Below are 17,310 nucleotides of genomic sequence, written 5' to 3' on the forward strand. Positions count from 1 at the left end.
ACGAGGCTCTGATACCACTTTGTTAGGATCAAAGACACCCAGAGAATTATCTCACACACACAGATAACACAATATTTACGTGGTTCGGCCCAATGCCTACATCCACGGACAGAAATGAGAATTATCACTAAAATGGAGCAAAAATACAATTACAGAGGAGGAGATGAAACTCACTCAACTCACAGCTCTCACTCTCTAATTTCTGATGGTTCTCTCTCATTGTCTACTCTCCTCTCAACCTCTATTTATACATATCATGAGGGAAGGTAGCTGGACAGCAATGGTGAGTGGATTGGTTAGTGGGGAGGTGCCACTCCCACTCTCTCTAAAGTGGTCTCCAACCACCCCACTCTCTCTAAGGTGGGTTAGCCACTCACATGGGATGATAATAACATAGCCAACAGTTCGTCCAGCTTCTAAACATATGCACCAGAAGATGCATCGGAAAGACAGGAGACCCAGCAAAAATCATGGGAATGCATCGACGAAGCAGAAAAGGTTGAAATAAGCCACCGGCGACTTCAACTCTTCAGCTTTCTGGTGAGCTCTGCCTTCAACTTTGCTTCAGCATTTCAGGTTTCTTTTCCTTTCCATTCAAATCATGGTGAAGTTTTGTATTTTGTTGGTTTGTTTCTTCTTATCTTACCCTCTTCCTGTTCAAACGAAGAACAAAAAAGAAATTTGGTAACAAAAATATTATAGAAAACAATTAGCCGTATCCGTTTTCAGAGGCTTTTCCCAATATAAGCTTTTTTTACATTGTATTTCCAAAATTAGGCCAACTTCTGACGGAATTCCAAAACTAAGCTAAAGCGCCATTACTATTCGCGCTTTTACTGTTAGGAGGCCAAAAGTTGATGAATAGTGAAATCGCTATTTGAAATCGCGATTTTAATTAAGAAAACGCTGTTCCAAATCGCGCTTTTAACATAAAAAAAAATTCTGAAGAAAACGCTATTTAAAATAGAGCTTTTACTGTGCATATAATAATTTATTTTATTTTTTTTTTCAAAAAACGCCATTTGAAATGGCGTTTCTACTATTGAATCACCAACCAAAGCCAACCCACACACTGACACACACACACCAATGGACACACCCACAACACTCAAGCATTGAAATAATATAATTTATATATATAATAATAATTTATAATAATTAATTATATAATTTTTATAATTTTCGTAAATATAAATCATTTTTAGGTTATGAATGGTTTGATTTATAATACGTATGTAAGGATAAAAATTTTTATAATCAAAAATAATTTTTATAATTTTTATAATCAAAAACAATTTATAATACGTATGTATTATTTGAATCTTTACATTTTTTATTTAAAATTTTTCACAGTAAACCCATCTTCACATTTTATAATACGTATGTATTATTCAAAAATAATTTATAAAAATTTATAATTAATACGTATGTAAATAATTTAATACGTATCTTCACATTTACATTTACAGTAAATCCATCTTCACATTTACATATGTATGGTTTAAGGGTAAATTTTTTGATAAATGACTTAAATGATAAATCAAACCATCCATAACCTAAATTTTTTTACCCTTACATACGTATGGTTTAAATAATTTATAAAAATTATTGTCATACGTATGTAAAAATCGATTATAAAAATTGCAAAAATTATTCAAAAATTATTATAGTAAATCCATCTTCACATTTAGATTATTTATAATTTTTAAAATTGCAAAATATAATTTTCGTAAATATAAATCATTTTTTTACCCTTTATTTATAAAATAAATGGTAAAAAAATTGTAAAAATTAAAAAAAATTTAAAAATTATAAAAATTATATAATTGATTATTATAAATTATTATTATATATAAAAAAATTTATAATCAATTTTTACAATTTTTATAATCGATTTTTACATACGTATGGCAATAATTTTTATAAATTATTTAAACCATACGTATGTAAGGGTAAAAAATTTTAGGTTATGAATGGTTTGATTTATCATTTAAGTCATTTATAAAAAAAAATTTACCCTTAAACCATACGTATGTAAATGTGAAGATGGGTTTACTGTAAATGTAAATGTGAAGATACGTATTAAATTATTTACATACGTATTAATTATAAATTTTTATAAATTATTTTTGAATAATACATACGTATTATAAAATGTGAAGATCAGTTTACTGTAAAAAATTTTAAATAAAAAATGTAAAGATTTAAATAATACATACGTATTATAAATTATTTTTGATAATTTATAAATTATTTTTGATTATAAAAATTGAAAAAATTATTTTTGATTATAAAAATTTTTATCCTTACATACGTATTATAAATCAAACCATTCATAACCTAAAAATGATTTATATTTACGAAAATTATAAAAATTATATAATTAATTATTATAAATTATTATTATATATATAAATTATATTATTTCAATGCTTGAGTGTTATGGGTGTGCCCATTGGTGTGTGTGTGTGTCTCAGTGTGTGGGTTGGCTTTGGTTGGTGATTCAACAGTAGAAATGCCATTTCAAATGGCGTTTTTAAAAAAAAAAAAAAAAAAAAAAAATTATTATTATATGCACAGTAAAAGCGCTATTTTAAATAGCGTTTTCTTCAGAAATTTTTTTTATGTTAAAAGCGCGATTTGGAACAGCGTTTTCTTAATTAAAATCGCGATTTCAAATAGCGATTTCACTATTCATCAACTTTTGGCCTCCTAACAGTAAAAGCGCGAATAGTAATGGCGCTTTAGCTTAGTTTTGGAATTCCGTCAGAAATTGGCCTAGTTTTGGAAATACAATGTAAAAAAGGCTTATATTGGGAAAAGCCTCTCCGGTTTCATATGGCCGTATCCCGTACCCGTGTCATGTCGTGTCGTGTCGACACGGTACCTCTCAAAAATGAACGAGTCCGTGTAACATATGGAAATTTATATATTTTTCTAGTATTATTATGGAAAAATACCAACAGTAACAAACTTTAATTACTTGAAAAATTGAATCGAAGCCTGGTACTGAAATTAGGTTCTCAATAGAATTGTGATTCCTGTCTAGGGATTGTTGTAGCTCTGTCTGTCTCCTTTTCTCAGATGCCTACCATGTTTACCTTAAGAAAAATGTTTGGGAGTACTAATTAGTGCTCCCACTAATTAGGTGGCAGTGGATCTCGTCATTAATGATGTGATGTTTTGGTCTTGGAGTTGTGTTTTTTTTTTTTTTTTTACTTTTTTAATGCATTAGTGTTATTAGTGGTGATATTTTTAATGGAATGAATCATTATTGTTACCTTAAATATAGTCAATATCTCTATGTCTGATTTGATTTGAGAAAGTGTTTTAGCTACCTTCTAGAACAACGAACAATAATGATATTGTGCATTGCATTGAAATCATTCTGTTTGGAAAACATCCAAGTGGGTCAGGACCCTCCCTTGGATATAGACTTGCAATCTACCGCTAAAGGCTAATCACCTTTCTGTTTTAGTGGTACATAATAACTTGGAAAGTTGATCATAAACTTAAATGTGATTTAAAATTAAGGGAACCTTTTTTTTTGGCCCACCTACCATGTAGTTGAATAATAGTCACTTTTCTAATTGGTTAAATTCAAAGTAGTAGATCCACTCTTTTAGCCAATTAAAAGTGAGGGTATTGTTTAAAAGTGGTAAATAAAATTAAACTTATAAATAGAAGTAAGAATCTCTTTAAGGATAGTAATTGTCATTTTAAGTAATTAGCATTGGCATCTTTAGGCTTGTATCCTTTTCCTGGTAGTGATGAAAAATTGATCTAAGAGTACAAGAAGAAACTTTCATAGTGTTCTTGATTATGACTTAAATTGGTTTTAGTTATGCGACTTTGTAGCATTTGTTTATGAATCGAAATGACATTGATTATGAGATTGTGGTGTTTCTTTGTAAACTGAAGTAGTGTTGGTCATAAAGCGTTTGTGGTGATTTTGTTTCAAACTAATTTCGTTTTTTTTATGACCTAAATTGATAAAAGTTACCCACCTAAAAAATTGATGAAAGTTATAAATCATTGTGACTCAAATTTTAGTTGTATACTACATGCCCATTTCAGAAGTATATAGTAGCACTTCCTATGAGATTGTTATAGGGGTTAAGATTAAACTGATACTTTCATGAGTGTTGCATAGCTTATGTTTGGTTGTAGAAAAGCAAACTTCCATATCCAAGCTACTTGAATAATAATTCAACATTGATCTTGAATCCTCATTTTCAATACAATAAACAAAAAAATACTGAAGTATTATTTTAAAAAAGAGAACAGAAAACAAAAATAATTCCCAACAAGAGTCTGAAGTCAAACAGATCAAACAATGTCAAAAGCATTGACATTTCCAAAAATATCATCAACCCAGTTCAAGAAGCAAAAATCATGGAATATGAAATTATTAAAGTTGTTTGTATGAGAAATTTATTTGCATGTGCTATGTTCCTTTTTGGTGCTAATAAAATTTCTTGGACACATATAAGTCAAAAGGAAAAAAATAAAAAAAAAAACAGTATTTTTAGGGCTCTAATTTCTTTTGTATTTTTCATCTTAATCACTTAAAGTTCTCAGCTAAGAAGTTACTAAATTAGATTGGTAAGGTAGTGAATTGATTGTTATGCATATGTAATTAAACACAAACCCAGTTGAAAAGAAAAAGAAATTAATTCAAAAATGGAAGGCCCAAATGCAATATTTGGTTTCATCAGTTACTTCATCGTTTCCTTCCCATTTTCATGTGTCTCTTTCTTAATGGACTACACAAACTATGCCTTTCTTCCTTTCTCGCCCTTCTAATATCATATACATTTATACATATGTGTTGGCTAATATTGTGGATTATCTAACAATGAATCTATATGAGTAGGTTATTTTCGACAATTGCCTCGAGGGATGGTTTGGTCATTACTGGTCTATCTCTTTATGAAGAGATGTGGCGTCTTTGCATTGTATTACCCACCCAACAAATATGAAATCTATCGAACAACAAAATATAGAGGTTTATAATGTCATTCAAAAATGTAATTACAAATCTCAAAAACCATACTTAACTGCAAATTTGTTGGTCTGTAACTATTCGTTGTATTTAGTTTGTACTTGAGAAATATTTTATCTAATTGTTTACAATTATATAATTTGAAGAATTATTAACTGATTCTTATGTTTTGTTTGTAGTGCTATACAATTTTATTTTGAATATTTAACCTTTTGTAGTGATAAATGACAACAGGTATATATTGCTTGATCTTGAGATGAGGATTAAAAATCAAGCACAAGGCCGGGGGTGAAGAGAAAAATTTAGCAAACAAGATTCACTTGCTAAAGAAATATTGATCGATGGATGAATCAACATTGATTCTGTGAAGCTGTTTTTGATAGTGGTTCATTCAATTTTTAGGTGTGGATCATCTATGTTCAATGCAAGTGTTGGAAGACTTTCGAAGTACACCTCAACTGTGGTGAAGAGCAGTTGGAAGACTCCAATTCTTAAACAACACGGGTAATTCGTGACCCAAATTTTGGTTCCATGACATGTTTTATTTTCAACTTAGAGTGGAAAACGAAAAGATGAGAAAATTCTGTACATTCTCTAATATCTGAAATAAGACATTCTTGTCATCTTAATAGTTACAAATTTCATTTCAAGTCTTTATCAATTGACAGACTGCTGTTTTTAAGTGTGACATGTATACGTGTACAAAGATTTCTTGAGTATATAATATCTTCATACCTTAATATATTGTTCCAACCAAATAGTAAAAGTCACAATTAATAAATTGATAATAAGAGAAAGGTTAACCCAAAAAGGGGACTTTTATTGTACAATTAACCATATTTAACGGAGTTAAAGTTGGTAATAAATTAGTGACCGACTCATGGGAACTTGAGAGAGGGACTCACTTCTCTCTCTCTTTGTTCTTCCCAGAATGTGTCTCGCAATAAATGCTCTCTCTGCTGAGGGGTCAGAAAATGGAGAAGAATTCAGGTCTGATTGGAGATTGCAGAGGGGTTTGTCGCCCGATTCTGTCAGAGACACAAACCTGGCCGGAGGGAGCAAGATGGAGAACGGGACAGAGGGTTGGGACAGGGAAAGGGAACAGAGTATCCCAACCTCTCTCGCCTCTCTTTCTCTTTGTTCTTTTCAGAGCTTGTCTCTCTACGGAGCTCGCCATAAATGCTCTGTTTCTCACAGCCCTATCTATAGCTTCTCTTTCTCTTTGTTATTCTCAGAACTTGTCTCTTCATTCTTGTTTATATACTCCTTCATATTTGGCTCTCAGAACTTGTCTCTTCGTTCTTGTTTATATACTCCTCCATATTTGATTACAAACACAATAGCTTGAAAATCTTCAACTGCTCTTCCATGGATGTTGAGGAGGTACTTGTTTATTTTTAGGCAATTTTTTTTTTCTTTACGTTCAACTGTTAATTTTTTATTTATTTGTTTTTATTTTTTTATGAAGAACCCGTTGAGAAGATGAAGCCGTAATGTTCTATGGGTAGAAAAGAAAGCAAGAATAAATTCACAGAGAAGAGTTTTGAACTAGAAGAAAGAGAGGAAGAAGAGAAAGTAAAGCAAGGCCATGCTTTCTTGTGTGGTTTTGAAGATGATCGGTTCGATAATGTTCTGATCAGTATTTTAGAAAAAGAAATTGAGGAGGAAGCTCTCCATCTTAAGAGAATGCGTTTGCTAACGCATTCTACTTTTCTGAGAACATATTTTTTGGAAAAACTAAATCGCCAAAAATGCATCTCCATCACCGAAAGTGAAATAATAATTGGAGAAAGTGAGAGAAGATAGAGATGAGCGAATAGAGAGAGAGAGAGAGAGGCACAATTGTTTCTATGAATTGTACATGTCTATTACACAAAGAAGGCACTCTATTTATAGAGGATGCCTTGGATGCCTATGAACAATAACATAATGCTACACTAACATAATGCACTAACATAATGCTACACTAACATAATGCACTAACATAATGCTACACTAACATGATAATGCTACACTAACATAATGCACTAACATAATGCTACACTAACATGATAATGCACTACATAATGATACACTAATATACACTAACATCCCCCCGCAAACTCAAGGAGGGGAAGCATCAACCAAGTTGAGTTTGGAAACAAGATCATTGAAGCGGCCAGGAGGATGAGCCTTAGTGAAGATATCAGCGGGTTGATCGACGGAAGCGATAGGGAGAAGACGAACAGTACCACAGGTAACATGCTGGCGAATGAAATGACAATCAATCTCAATATGTTTGGTGCGATCATGAAAAACATCATTGTGAGCAATCTGAATGGCACTCTGATTGTCACAATAGAGAGGGGTAGGATCAGAAGAAGAAACACCCATATCAGCAAGGAGCCAGCGAAGCCAGAGAAGTTCCTGAGTAGTATCAGCAAGAGCTCGGTATTCAGCTTCGGTGCTAGAGCGGGCAGTGAGGGATTGTTTTTTGCTACGCCAAGCAAGAAGAGAGTCCCCTAAGAAGAAGCAGAATCCCGTGGTGGAGCGTCGATCCGTAGGATCCCCAGCCCAATCAGCATCGGAAAAGGCACGCAGTTCAAGAGAGGAGGAAGCAGAGAAGTGAAGACCATGGAACAGAGTGCCTTTGAGGTAGCGAAGGATGCGGAGTAGAGCAGTATAGTGGGGAGTGCGAGGAGTCGACATGTACTGACTGACAATGTGAACAGCATAGGCAATGTCAGGACGAGTTACTGTGAGATAGACAAGGCTGCCGACGAGTTGGCGATAAAGAGTAGCATCAGAGAGAAGAGTCCCATCGAGAGGAGTGAGACGAATCTGAGGATCAACTGGAGTAGAGGTAGTTTTGCAATCAGTCAGACCAGCACGAGCCAGAAGATCGGATGCATATTTGGCCTGGGACAAATAGGAACCAGTAGAATCATGAGAGACTTCAAGGCCTAAGAAGTAGTTAAGAGTACCAAGGTCCTTCATCTCAAACTGGTGGTGGAGAAACTGTTTGAGGTGGAGAATACCAGCTTCATCATTACCAGTGATAATCATATCATCCACATACAGAAGAAGAAGAGTGGTACCATGAGAAGTAGTCCGGATAAAAAGAGCAGAGTCATAGGAGCTAGAGGTGAACCCAAAATCATGAATGGTAGAACTGAACGTAGCAAACCAAGCACGAGATGCTTGCTTGAGGCCATAGAGAGCACGCTGTAGTTTGCAAACCTGATGAGGAGGAAAAGTGGACCCAGGTGGAGGTTGCATGTAGACCTCCTCAATAAGATGACCATTGAGGAAAGCATTTTTGACATCCATCTGAAAGAGCCCCCAGTGGCGAGCAGCGGCAACAGCAAGTAAACTGCGAACAGAGGTTAGCCGAGCAACAGGAGAGAATGTCTCCTCATAATCAATACCATATTCCTGGTTGAAACCCTTGGCAACAAGACGAGCTTTGTAGCGTTCAATAGAGCCATCAGAATGTGTTTTGATTTTGTAAACCCATTTGCAGCCAATGGCAGTCTTGCCAGGAGGAAGATCAACAAGATCCCAAGTATGAGCTTTGTCCAAGGCCTGTAGTTCATCGGTCATAGCTTGCTGCCAAAGAGGATTAGTACAAGCCTCACGATAGGAGGTAGGTTCATAAGTAGAGAAGGCAGCAGATCCAACAATATAATCACGAAGATGGATAGGAGGTTGAGTGACCCGGCGTGGTCGACCCGTAGGAGGATCGGTGGGAGGAAGAACCGGTGGAGAAGGAGGTGTGGCAATAAGAGGTAGACCTTCAGGGAGAGCAGGCTGGACAGGATCAGGAGTGAGCAAGGGCGTCTCGATGGAGGAGGAACCTGTATCAAAATCAGCAGAGAAAAGATCGACAGAAGGATTAGTAAACAGGACAGTAGTGGAGAGTGCGGGTAAGTGAAAAGAGGATAGCGAGGAAAACATTTGGTGCTCCCAGAAAACGACATGGCGGGAGATACGAAGACGTTTAGAGAGAGGATCCCAACAGCGAAAGCCTTTATGTTCAATTCCATACCCAAGAAAGCAACAAAGACGAGAACGAGGTTCAAGCTTGGTGTGTTCATGGGATTGAAGTAGAACAAAGCAGGCAGAGCCAAAAACCCGGAGATTAGCGTAAGGAGGGGGAGTGCCATGCAGACGTTCAAAGGGAGTTTGATTATGGATGACAGGAGAAGGAGCACAGTTGATAGTGTAAACAGCAGTGAGGGCAGCTTCCCCCCAAAAGTTTTCAGGGCAGGAAGAAGAGAGAAGAAGGGCGCGAGTAGTGTCAAGAATATGCCTATGTTTCCGTTCAGCACGGCCATTTTGCTGGGACGTGCCAGCACAAGAACGATGAGGCAGTGTACCATGATGCTGAAGAAAGGAAAGGAAATCAGAATCCCGATATTCCATAGCATTGTCAGAGCGAAAAATTTTGATGGTTTTGGAAAATTGGGTGTGGACCATTTGGGCAAATCTATAATAAATGTGTTTAAGTTCAGACCTAGTTTTCATGAGAAAAAGCCAAGTAAACCGGGAAAAATCATCAATAAAGACAACAAAATAGCGGGATCCCCCCATAGTAGTAGTAGGGGAGGGCCCCCAAATATCGGAATGGATAAGATCAAAAGGTGCAAGGGAAACTGAAGTACTTTTATTAAATGATAAAGCAGGTTGTTTGGCAAGTTGACAGGGGATACAATCGAAATTATCCGGAATTACATGACCCAACTGTCCACTAGAAACCAAAGACCGTAAGCGATTAACAGAAATATGCCCTAAACGACAATGCCAAAGATGAAAGGGAGATAATGAGGAAGTAGATGTAGGAGCAGCAATCGGAGGAGAGGCAGGAACATGAAGGTGAATGAGTTCATAGAGACGTCCATGCTTACGGCCGATCCCAATAGTCTGCCCCGTCTGAGGGTCCTGTACCAAACAATCAGTAGCAGAAAATGTGACAGTTAGACCAAGTTCACATAATTGACCAATGGAAATAAGGTTTAAGGTAAGAGCAGGGATATGATAAACTTGAGGGATAGATAAAGAAGAGGTGGAAACAGTACCAACATGACGGACAGACATGAGGGAACCATCAGCAGTATGTATTGAGGGAATATGAGGAGATGAAGAGAAGGAAGAAAAGATAGTAGAACTGGAGGTCATATGATTACAACAAGCAGAGTCAAAATACCAAGAAGAGTTACCTGGGATTACAGACAAAGCAGTAGGAGGAGGTGTACCAGATGGGGAGAGAAGTTGTTTGAGCATGGCCTCTACATCCGTTGGAGAAAAGCGAGGGGTAGACGGAGCAGACGACTCAGAGAACCCCGCAGAGGTGACAGCATCAGTGTGGGGAGAATGATTCCCGGAAGCAGCAGCAGCAGTGGGATGAGGCTGATTCCTAGAAGCAGTAGTAGCAGTGTGATGAGACTGATTCCCGGAACGATGAAAGCTTCCCCGGGCAGAGCCACCGCGAGAGGAGTGGCTATTGGACGATGATCGGGATGGATTGCGAAAACAATCCTGTTGCAGATGACCAGGACCAAGTTTGTTGCAGTAGCGGCAGGATCTGACGGGGCAATTGACCAGGAGATGGGTTGAAGGAAGACCCCGATTCTGACAATAGAGGCAAGCAGTGGTCCGTTGGGTAAATGATGGCCGGTACGGAGGAGTGGCCAGAACAGAGTCCACATGATGAGTTTGAAGAGTACCGAGACGCGTCTCCTCTGATAGCAACTCAGAAATTGCTTGTTCAAGAGTGGGCAATGGATGGCGATGAAGCAGAGAGGCACGTACGGGCTCAAAGGAGGAAGTAAGAGCCATAAGAAAATGCACCAACCTTTGCTGGTTGCGATAGATAGTAAATAAAACAGCATCTTCAGGGGTATGCCAAGTTGGTTCTGAAAGAGCAAGCTGATCCCAAACAGAGTACATTTGAGAAAGGAAGTCATTAATGGACTGAGTGGATTCTTGGCGCATGCGATGAAGTTGGTTCTGAAGTTGATATTGGTGGGCAAGACCAGTAGTCTGGTATCGTTCTTTCAAGAAATCCCAGATGTCTTTTGCAGGAGTAGTTACAGAGTCAAGCTGAAAGCGACCAAACTGAAGACTGATAGATGTAACAGAGGTATTACGAAACCAGGTAATGATTTGGTAATTCTTACTGTCCCATTCCTCAAGTCGGTCTTCAAATGTAGCAGTAGGAACAGTAGTTTCATTAGTGTCACTGTCTTTCACCGGTTTAGTCACATCCCCGGTAACAATTCGCCAGAGCTTCTTCCCTTTTAGGAAGGAGGACATGGCTTGGGCCCACAGAACATAGTTTGAACCATTCAAAATAACGGAAATAGGATGGGAGGCATCATGACGATCCATAATACTAGTTGAATAGGGTTTAAAGTAATATAATAGACCTGTAGGAGCAAAATTAGGTAAAACAGAGTGTACCAGTGAGTCCGGAAGGTCGAAAATAGCCAGGAAAGGTATGCTGGACAGAGATGATGTCAGCAAATATGTCAGCGGCGCACGTTAGCAGAGTGCAGGAAGGAACACGTTAGCAGGAAGCGGCGGTGCACGGTAGCGGCAGGCGCAGACGCGGTGCACGGTAGCGGATTCGGCGCACGCGGGTGCACAGTAGTGAAACGGCGCACGAGAGGCGCACAGTAGCAGGCGCGGCGTACGGGAGAGGCAGGGCTGACGTCAGCCGCGGGTCGTGTGGGCGCGTGTAGGCGCGTGTCGGAAGGGAGAAACAACGGATGGCGCGTGCGGGCGCGTGTGAGAGTGGTGGCGGAAATGATGACGCGCAGTGGACACTGGCGGCGCGTGTGGGCGCGTGAAAGGTTTTTTGAGGCCGGGCTTGGTGCCGTTGGAATCGTGAGGAAATTCCGAGTGGTTTGATGTAGTGCCGCTGTGGATGGGACTAAACACCAAAATCGCAAATTGCCAGAAATGTAACACTGTGCTCTGATACCATGAAATAATAATTGGAGAAAGTGAGAGAAGATAGAGATGAGCGAATAGAGAGAGAGAGAGAGAGAGGCACAATTGTTTCTATGAATTGTACATGTCTATTACACAAAGAAGGCACTCTATTTATAGAGGATGCCTTGGATGCCTATGAACAATAACATAATGCTACACTAACATAATGCACTAACATAATGCTACACTAACATAATGCACTAACATAATGCTACACTAACATGATAATGCTACACTAACATAATGCACTAACATAATGCTACACTAACATGATAATGCACTACATAATGATACACTAATATACACTAACATAATTCCACTACCGTTTCGAAAGTGGGTTAAATACCCGACTATTGAAAAGGTGGGTATTTGACTCATCTGGTCTGAAGGTCTTGGGTTTCATCGATGATGTTTGCTCTCTTTTTAAGTAAGTTTCATTTCATTTCTATTAAATTTACCTTTGATATCTTTTCTTTTGTTTATGCTTTTTATTTATTTATTTATTTATTTTTTTTTTTTGGGGGGGGGGGGGGGGGGGGCCGCTATGTTGCAGGCAGATTGGTGGTGGTTTGAAGGAACTCCTCTACCATGGTGAGTTTCATGGCAACCTAGCTACTTGGGTGATGGTGTCGCAAAGTCAAATGGTCAAGTTTGTCAACTTGACCAATTTTGCTAACCTCCCGTCGCAAGTCGATTTCGAAGCTGGTTTGAAGAAAGATATTGAAGATTTCAAACAATTCGTTCTGAAGATAAAACTACCCGGAAACTCAACTGCTCCTGTTGCTTTGACTTTGTTTTGCCGTCTTTGTGATAAAGCCTAACTAACCAGGGGAGCTGAGCTTGTGTACGTATTCATGTTATTATGTTTGTATGTACATAAATTTTTGAAAATGATATACATTCATGCGTTCTTCATATTTTTAATATTTACTCTTTAATATTTATTTTCTTCTTATTTTTAGGGACTTAGCTTTGCTCTCTTGGGTTTCATCGATGATGTTTGCTCTCTTTTTAAGTAAGTTTCATTTCATTTCTATTAAATTTACCTTTGATATCTTTTCTTTTGTTTATGCTTTTTATTTATTTATTTATTTTTTTTTTTTTTTGGGGGGGGGCGCTATGTTGCAGGCAGATTGGTGGTGGTTTGAAGGAACTCCTCTACCATGGTGAGTTTCATGGCAACCTAGCTACTTGGGTGATGGTGTCGCAAAGTCAAATGGTCAAGTTTGTCAACTTGACCAATTTTGCTAACCTCCCGTCGCAAGTCGATTTCGAAGCTGGTTTGAAGAAAGATATTGAAGATTTCAAACAATTCGTTCTGAAGATAAAACTGCCCGGAAACTCAACTGCTCCTGTTGCTTTGACTTTGTTTTGCCGTCTTTGTGATAAAGCCTAACTAACCAGGGGAGCTGAGCTTGTGTACGTATTCATGTTATTATGTTTGTATGTACATAAATTTTTGAAAATGATATACATTCATGCGTTCTTCATATTTTTAATATTTACTCTTTAATATTTATTTTCTTCTTATTTTTAGGGACTTAGCTTTCTTCATTTACAGTAACGCCCTTTTTCATGATGATAACGACTGTTGCCATTTGTTCAGGAGTGTTTGGGACTTTTATTAAGGGCAAGCTGCGCATTGGTCTATCTATTCTTCATTTCGATAGGGGTGTTGTTAATTGAGTGGGTGGCAAAGTATTTTGCAAGATTCGTGATTTGCTGCATTGGAACTTGCTAGCAAACACCCCAATCAAAGCCTTCGGTATTGTTAATTTCGTAGGAACTTTATGGTATACGTAGACAGGTATTTGGTGAGTCATTTTTTCTGTGTCTACTTTCATATTTTATATATTGAAATGTACTATATACTTACATATAATAATTGTTAATTTATTTATTGATATTGTAATGCAAAAAATACCAAAATTTCGTCGAATGAAACATGCTACCAAGTTACCAAGGGAAGCATTTTCCGACTTTCTAGCATAGTTTTTTTATTGGGTTGCCACTCGTATTCGAAATCATTAGTACAACTTTGGGTGAGCTCTAATTTTATTTACTTTATATAAAGTTCTTTTCCTTTGGTTTTTGTTATTTAATAGTATAAGCCAATACTGTTATTTATTATTTTTGGATTTACTTTGCTTTCTGGTAACTTATACTTTGTTGAATGTTTTAGACCTTATGGTTTGGTGTCACACATCTGAGGAACGTGTTCTACCTTTTCATGAAATGCCAATTTCAGCTTTCACACTATCCAAGTAAGTTGCATCTTTGTAGAAATGTTGGCCTCCTTTTTGAAGTTATTATTGTAAAAGTGAAGAGCTGCTTTTAACTGTTGTTTTTTAGTATTAGGCTTTGTTTTTATATATATACATTTATATGTTTTTGTTCTTATTATTATCATTATTGTTAAAACCTATCACCTACTTCACCCACTTAAACCTACTCCACTAAACCTAACCCACTACACCACTACCACCTCACCTACTCCACTAAACCTAACCCACTACACCACTACCACCTCCACTTCACCTACTCCTTACCTACTACACACTCACCCTCTTCTATATATAGGAATCATGAATCATTGTAATAAATACAACATTCATCAATCAATAAATAATACATCAATTCTAATTCTCTATTTCTCTTTATACATTAATTTCAACATGGTATCAGAGCAAGGTTGAGAAGCTAGTAATTCTGCTTCACCGGCGGGCGGCAGCTTCGCCTTGGCCGCCCGCCGGACCTCTACACATACCTTCATTCCGCTGCCAGAAAGTCATAGCTGAACTCTTCTCTGCCTCACACATATTTGTTCATCAATGGCGACATTGAGCCACCATCGTCTCCTCCTCCAATTGTCAATTCTCCAACGCCAGGCTTTTCCTCACAGTCAGAGATTTGGAGTTTGTATTTTGGGAGGATACTGAGATCTGCATCTGATCCACCTTTGCATCTGATCCACCTTCCCGGCTATGACGACGACGGCGTCACCGACGACCATGAACCCATCATCAACATCGTCCCCAATCGCAGTCTCCGACGGAGACAGTTTCCTTCTCGACCCTAATTCCCAAATTGGGAGTGCCTCTGGAAGCTTCAATAATGAGGGTTTTCTCAGCCTCGACGGCGGCGGCAACCTCGAGTTTGGGTTCTTTCGGACTGAATTCCGGCAGAGCCCACTGGTTGGGACCGTAGACTACTACAATCGCCATTTGTTTCTGTGCTATAAGAACCCTCAAGTGTGGCCTCCTCGCATCGAGGCCGCTGAGTCCGATCGACTGCCCAGGCTTCTCTTCGCTGCTCTCATGGCTAAGAAGGGTGATATGAAGAAACAGACCCAGACCCAACGAAAACACCATCGCAGCCAAGCTGCATCATCAGCGCGGCGTCGGCGGGGGTGGCTACACCGCCGGCGGCGAAGTGGACCACCGGAAGCCTCCCGTGTTGCTTCGTCTGCATCACCAAATCATACGGAGCAGCGATTTTCTTCGCGAAGGTGAAGACCTCCGCGTCGTCCATGTTGCGAAGCACACGAATATCGCCCATGACGGATCGAACGTGACGCACCGCCTCGATGATGTTGCCGGTGCCGGCCTCGCCCTTGGTACGATCATAACAGTCAATATTGTAGTCTGCCTCTGAACTTGATACCACCACTTCATCTCTTCCCATGCCGGTTCCATCTGAGGAAGGGAATAAAATAAAATCAGAGGCACAGGGACTTGACCCTCTTCTCTCTCTCTCCACTTTATCAGTTTTGTCCCCCTCTTTTTCTCATCTATCACACATCCACGTTATTTCACACTTTTCTTTTATTTTAATATACATATATCTCTATATTTTTTATTATAATATATTTTTCTTATTCCTACTTTTATTTTATTTTATTTTCTTTTCTTTTTCCATCAATATTTTCTTATTCTACAACTCGTTAGTGAGCATCACCATTTTTTTCATTATCTTGTTATTATTTTTTATATTCCACAAAAAAAAAAAAAAAAAAACAGCCATCTCGGTTTTCATTCCACAAACTTGTCATTTTTTTCATGACGGGATCAACCCCGATCACACTTTTACACATCAACCACACACAAAAAAAAACAAAACAAAACAAAAAAAAAACCAAAAATACAAACGAACAACCACATCCACAGGCGGGATTTTTCTTCTTTATTCTGCAGCCGGTCTCTTCTTCTTGCCTCCGTCTTGGACGGCCCTTGACGGTATTGCCTCCGTGCTTCCTAGACCACCAAGCAAGTTGCCTCCTCCCTGCTCCTCCACTACAGCATATGGCGGCCCTCCAAATCGGAACATCACGGTGGCCTTCCGCTTCAGCTCCTTGTTTTCTGCCTTTAGCACACTTATCTCTGCTCGCGCATCCTTATACATGCGCTGGAGCAGAGCCAATTGGGCGTTTAACTGCTGCACCTCATTTGTCCTACTCTGAAGCCGGTGCGACAAGTTTGTTACCGCAGTCATGGTTTCCACACATGACTTCAAAGTATACTGATTGGCCTCAATATCAGTTTGCACCGCCATTTTTTGCTCCACCGACCGCATCGGAAAGTTCAACGGAGCAAAACCAGAGGTGTTTGGTTGAGGTTCACTGGCCACCACACTGGTTATCTCTCTTGTTGACTCGTTCAGGTCTGGAAAGAGCGTAAGCAGACCACGGGATGAGGAGGCCATGTTCTGGGTAGCTGGACGGGAAGAAGAGGCCATGTTTTTGGGTTGCTGAGTGTTTCAGCGAAGCAGCGATTTCTGACTGGTACTTTCAGAGAAGGACTGGGCAACAGAGTGTTACAGAGTATCTCTCTCAGCACACAAAGAGTTTTTCAGAGGTTTTTGTCTCTGCCTCAGCCTCAGCCTCCGTCTTAGTTAAATAGCCAAGGCAGACACGCGCATCGCGCGCCACTTGACGCCAGACGACAAAACGGGCGCGCAAGCCAATGTGGTGACGCGCCTCGCCATCATGTCTGGCACATCTTTTTATGACTTGGGCTCGCCTTTTGATGGCCCGCCTTTTTATGGATTGGGCACGCCTTTTGAAAGATTGGGCACACCTTTTGAGGGTGCGACCTTTTAAGGGTCCGACAAGACTCTGTAAACTGTCCCGACATTGATTCCAGTTAGTTTCTACAAGGGTCCAGCAAGACTCTGTAAACTGTCACAACAACTGTCACAACATTGTCTGCTACAACGGTCCGACATGACCCCATAAACTGTCTTCTACATCGGTCTGACACCGCCATCCAGTGTCCTCTACACCGTTATGACACCACCATCCAGTGTCTTCACCAATGGTCTGACACGACCAT

At 38.9% G+C, this 17,310-nt stretch overlaps 2 long non-coding RNA genes across 2 annotated transcripts; both read left to right on the forward strand.

Moving 5' to 3' along the window:
- The first annotated feature begins 408 nt into the window (after window positions 1-408).
- On the forward strand, window positions 409-6,771 carry LOC114313489 (uncharacterized). The gene is made up of 4 exons (XR_014330180.1): window positions 409-540; window positions 5,240-5,509; window positions 5,936-6,388; window positions 6,474-6,771. It is a non-coding gene; the product is annotated as an uncharacterized LOC114313489 (long non-coding RNA).
- Window positions 6,772-13,264: 6,493 nt separating this feature from the next.
- Window positions 13,265-14,271, forward strand: LOC114298034 (uncharacterized). Its single transcript, XR_014330181.1, has 3 exons — window positions 13,265-13,399; window positions 13,587-13,794; window positions 14,163-14,271. It is a non-coding gene; the product is annotated as an uncharacterized LOC114298034 (long non-coding RNA).
- Window positions 14,272-17,310: the final 3,039 nt, after the last annotated feature.

Source organism: Camellia sinensis, chromosome 5 (assembly GCF_055761805.1).
Source record: "Camellia sinensis isolate YWXY chromosome 5, ASM5576180v1, whole genome shotgun sequence".
In the NCBI taxonomy this organism is placed as follows: Eukaryota; Viridiplantae; Streptophyta; class Magnoliopsida; order Ericales; family Theaceae; genus Camellia; species Camellia sinensis.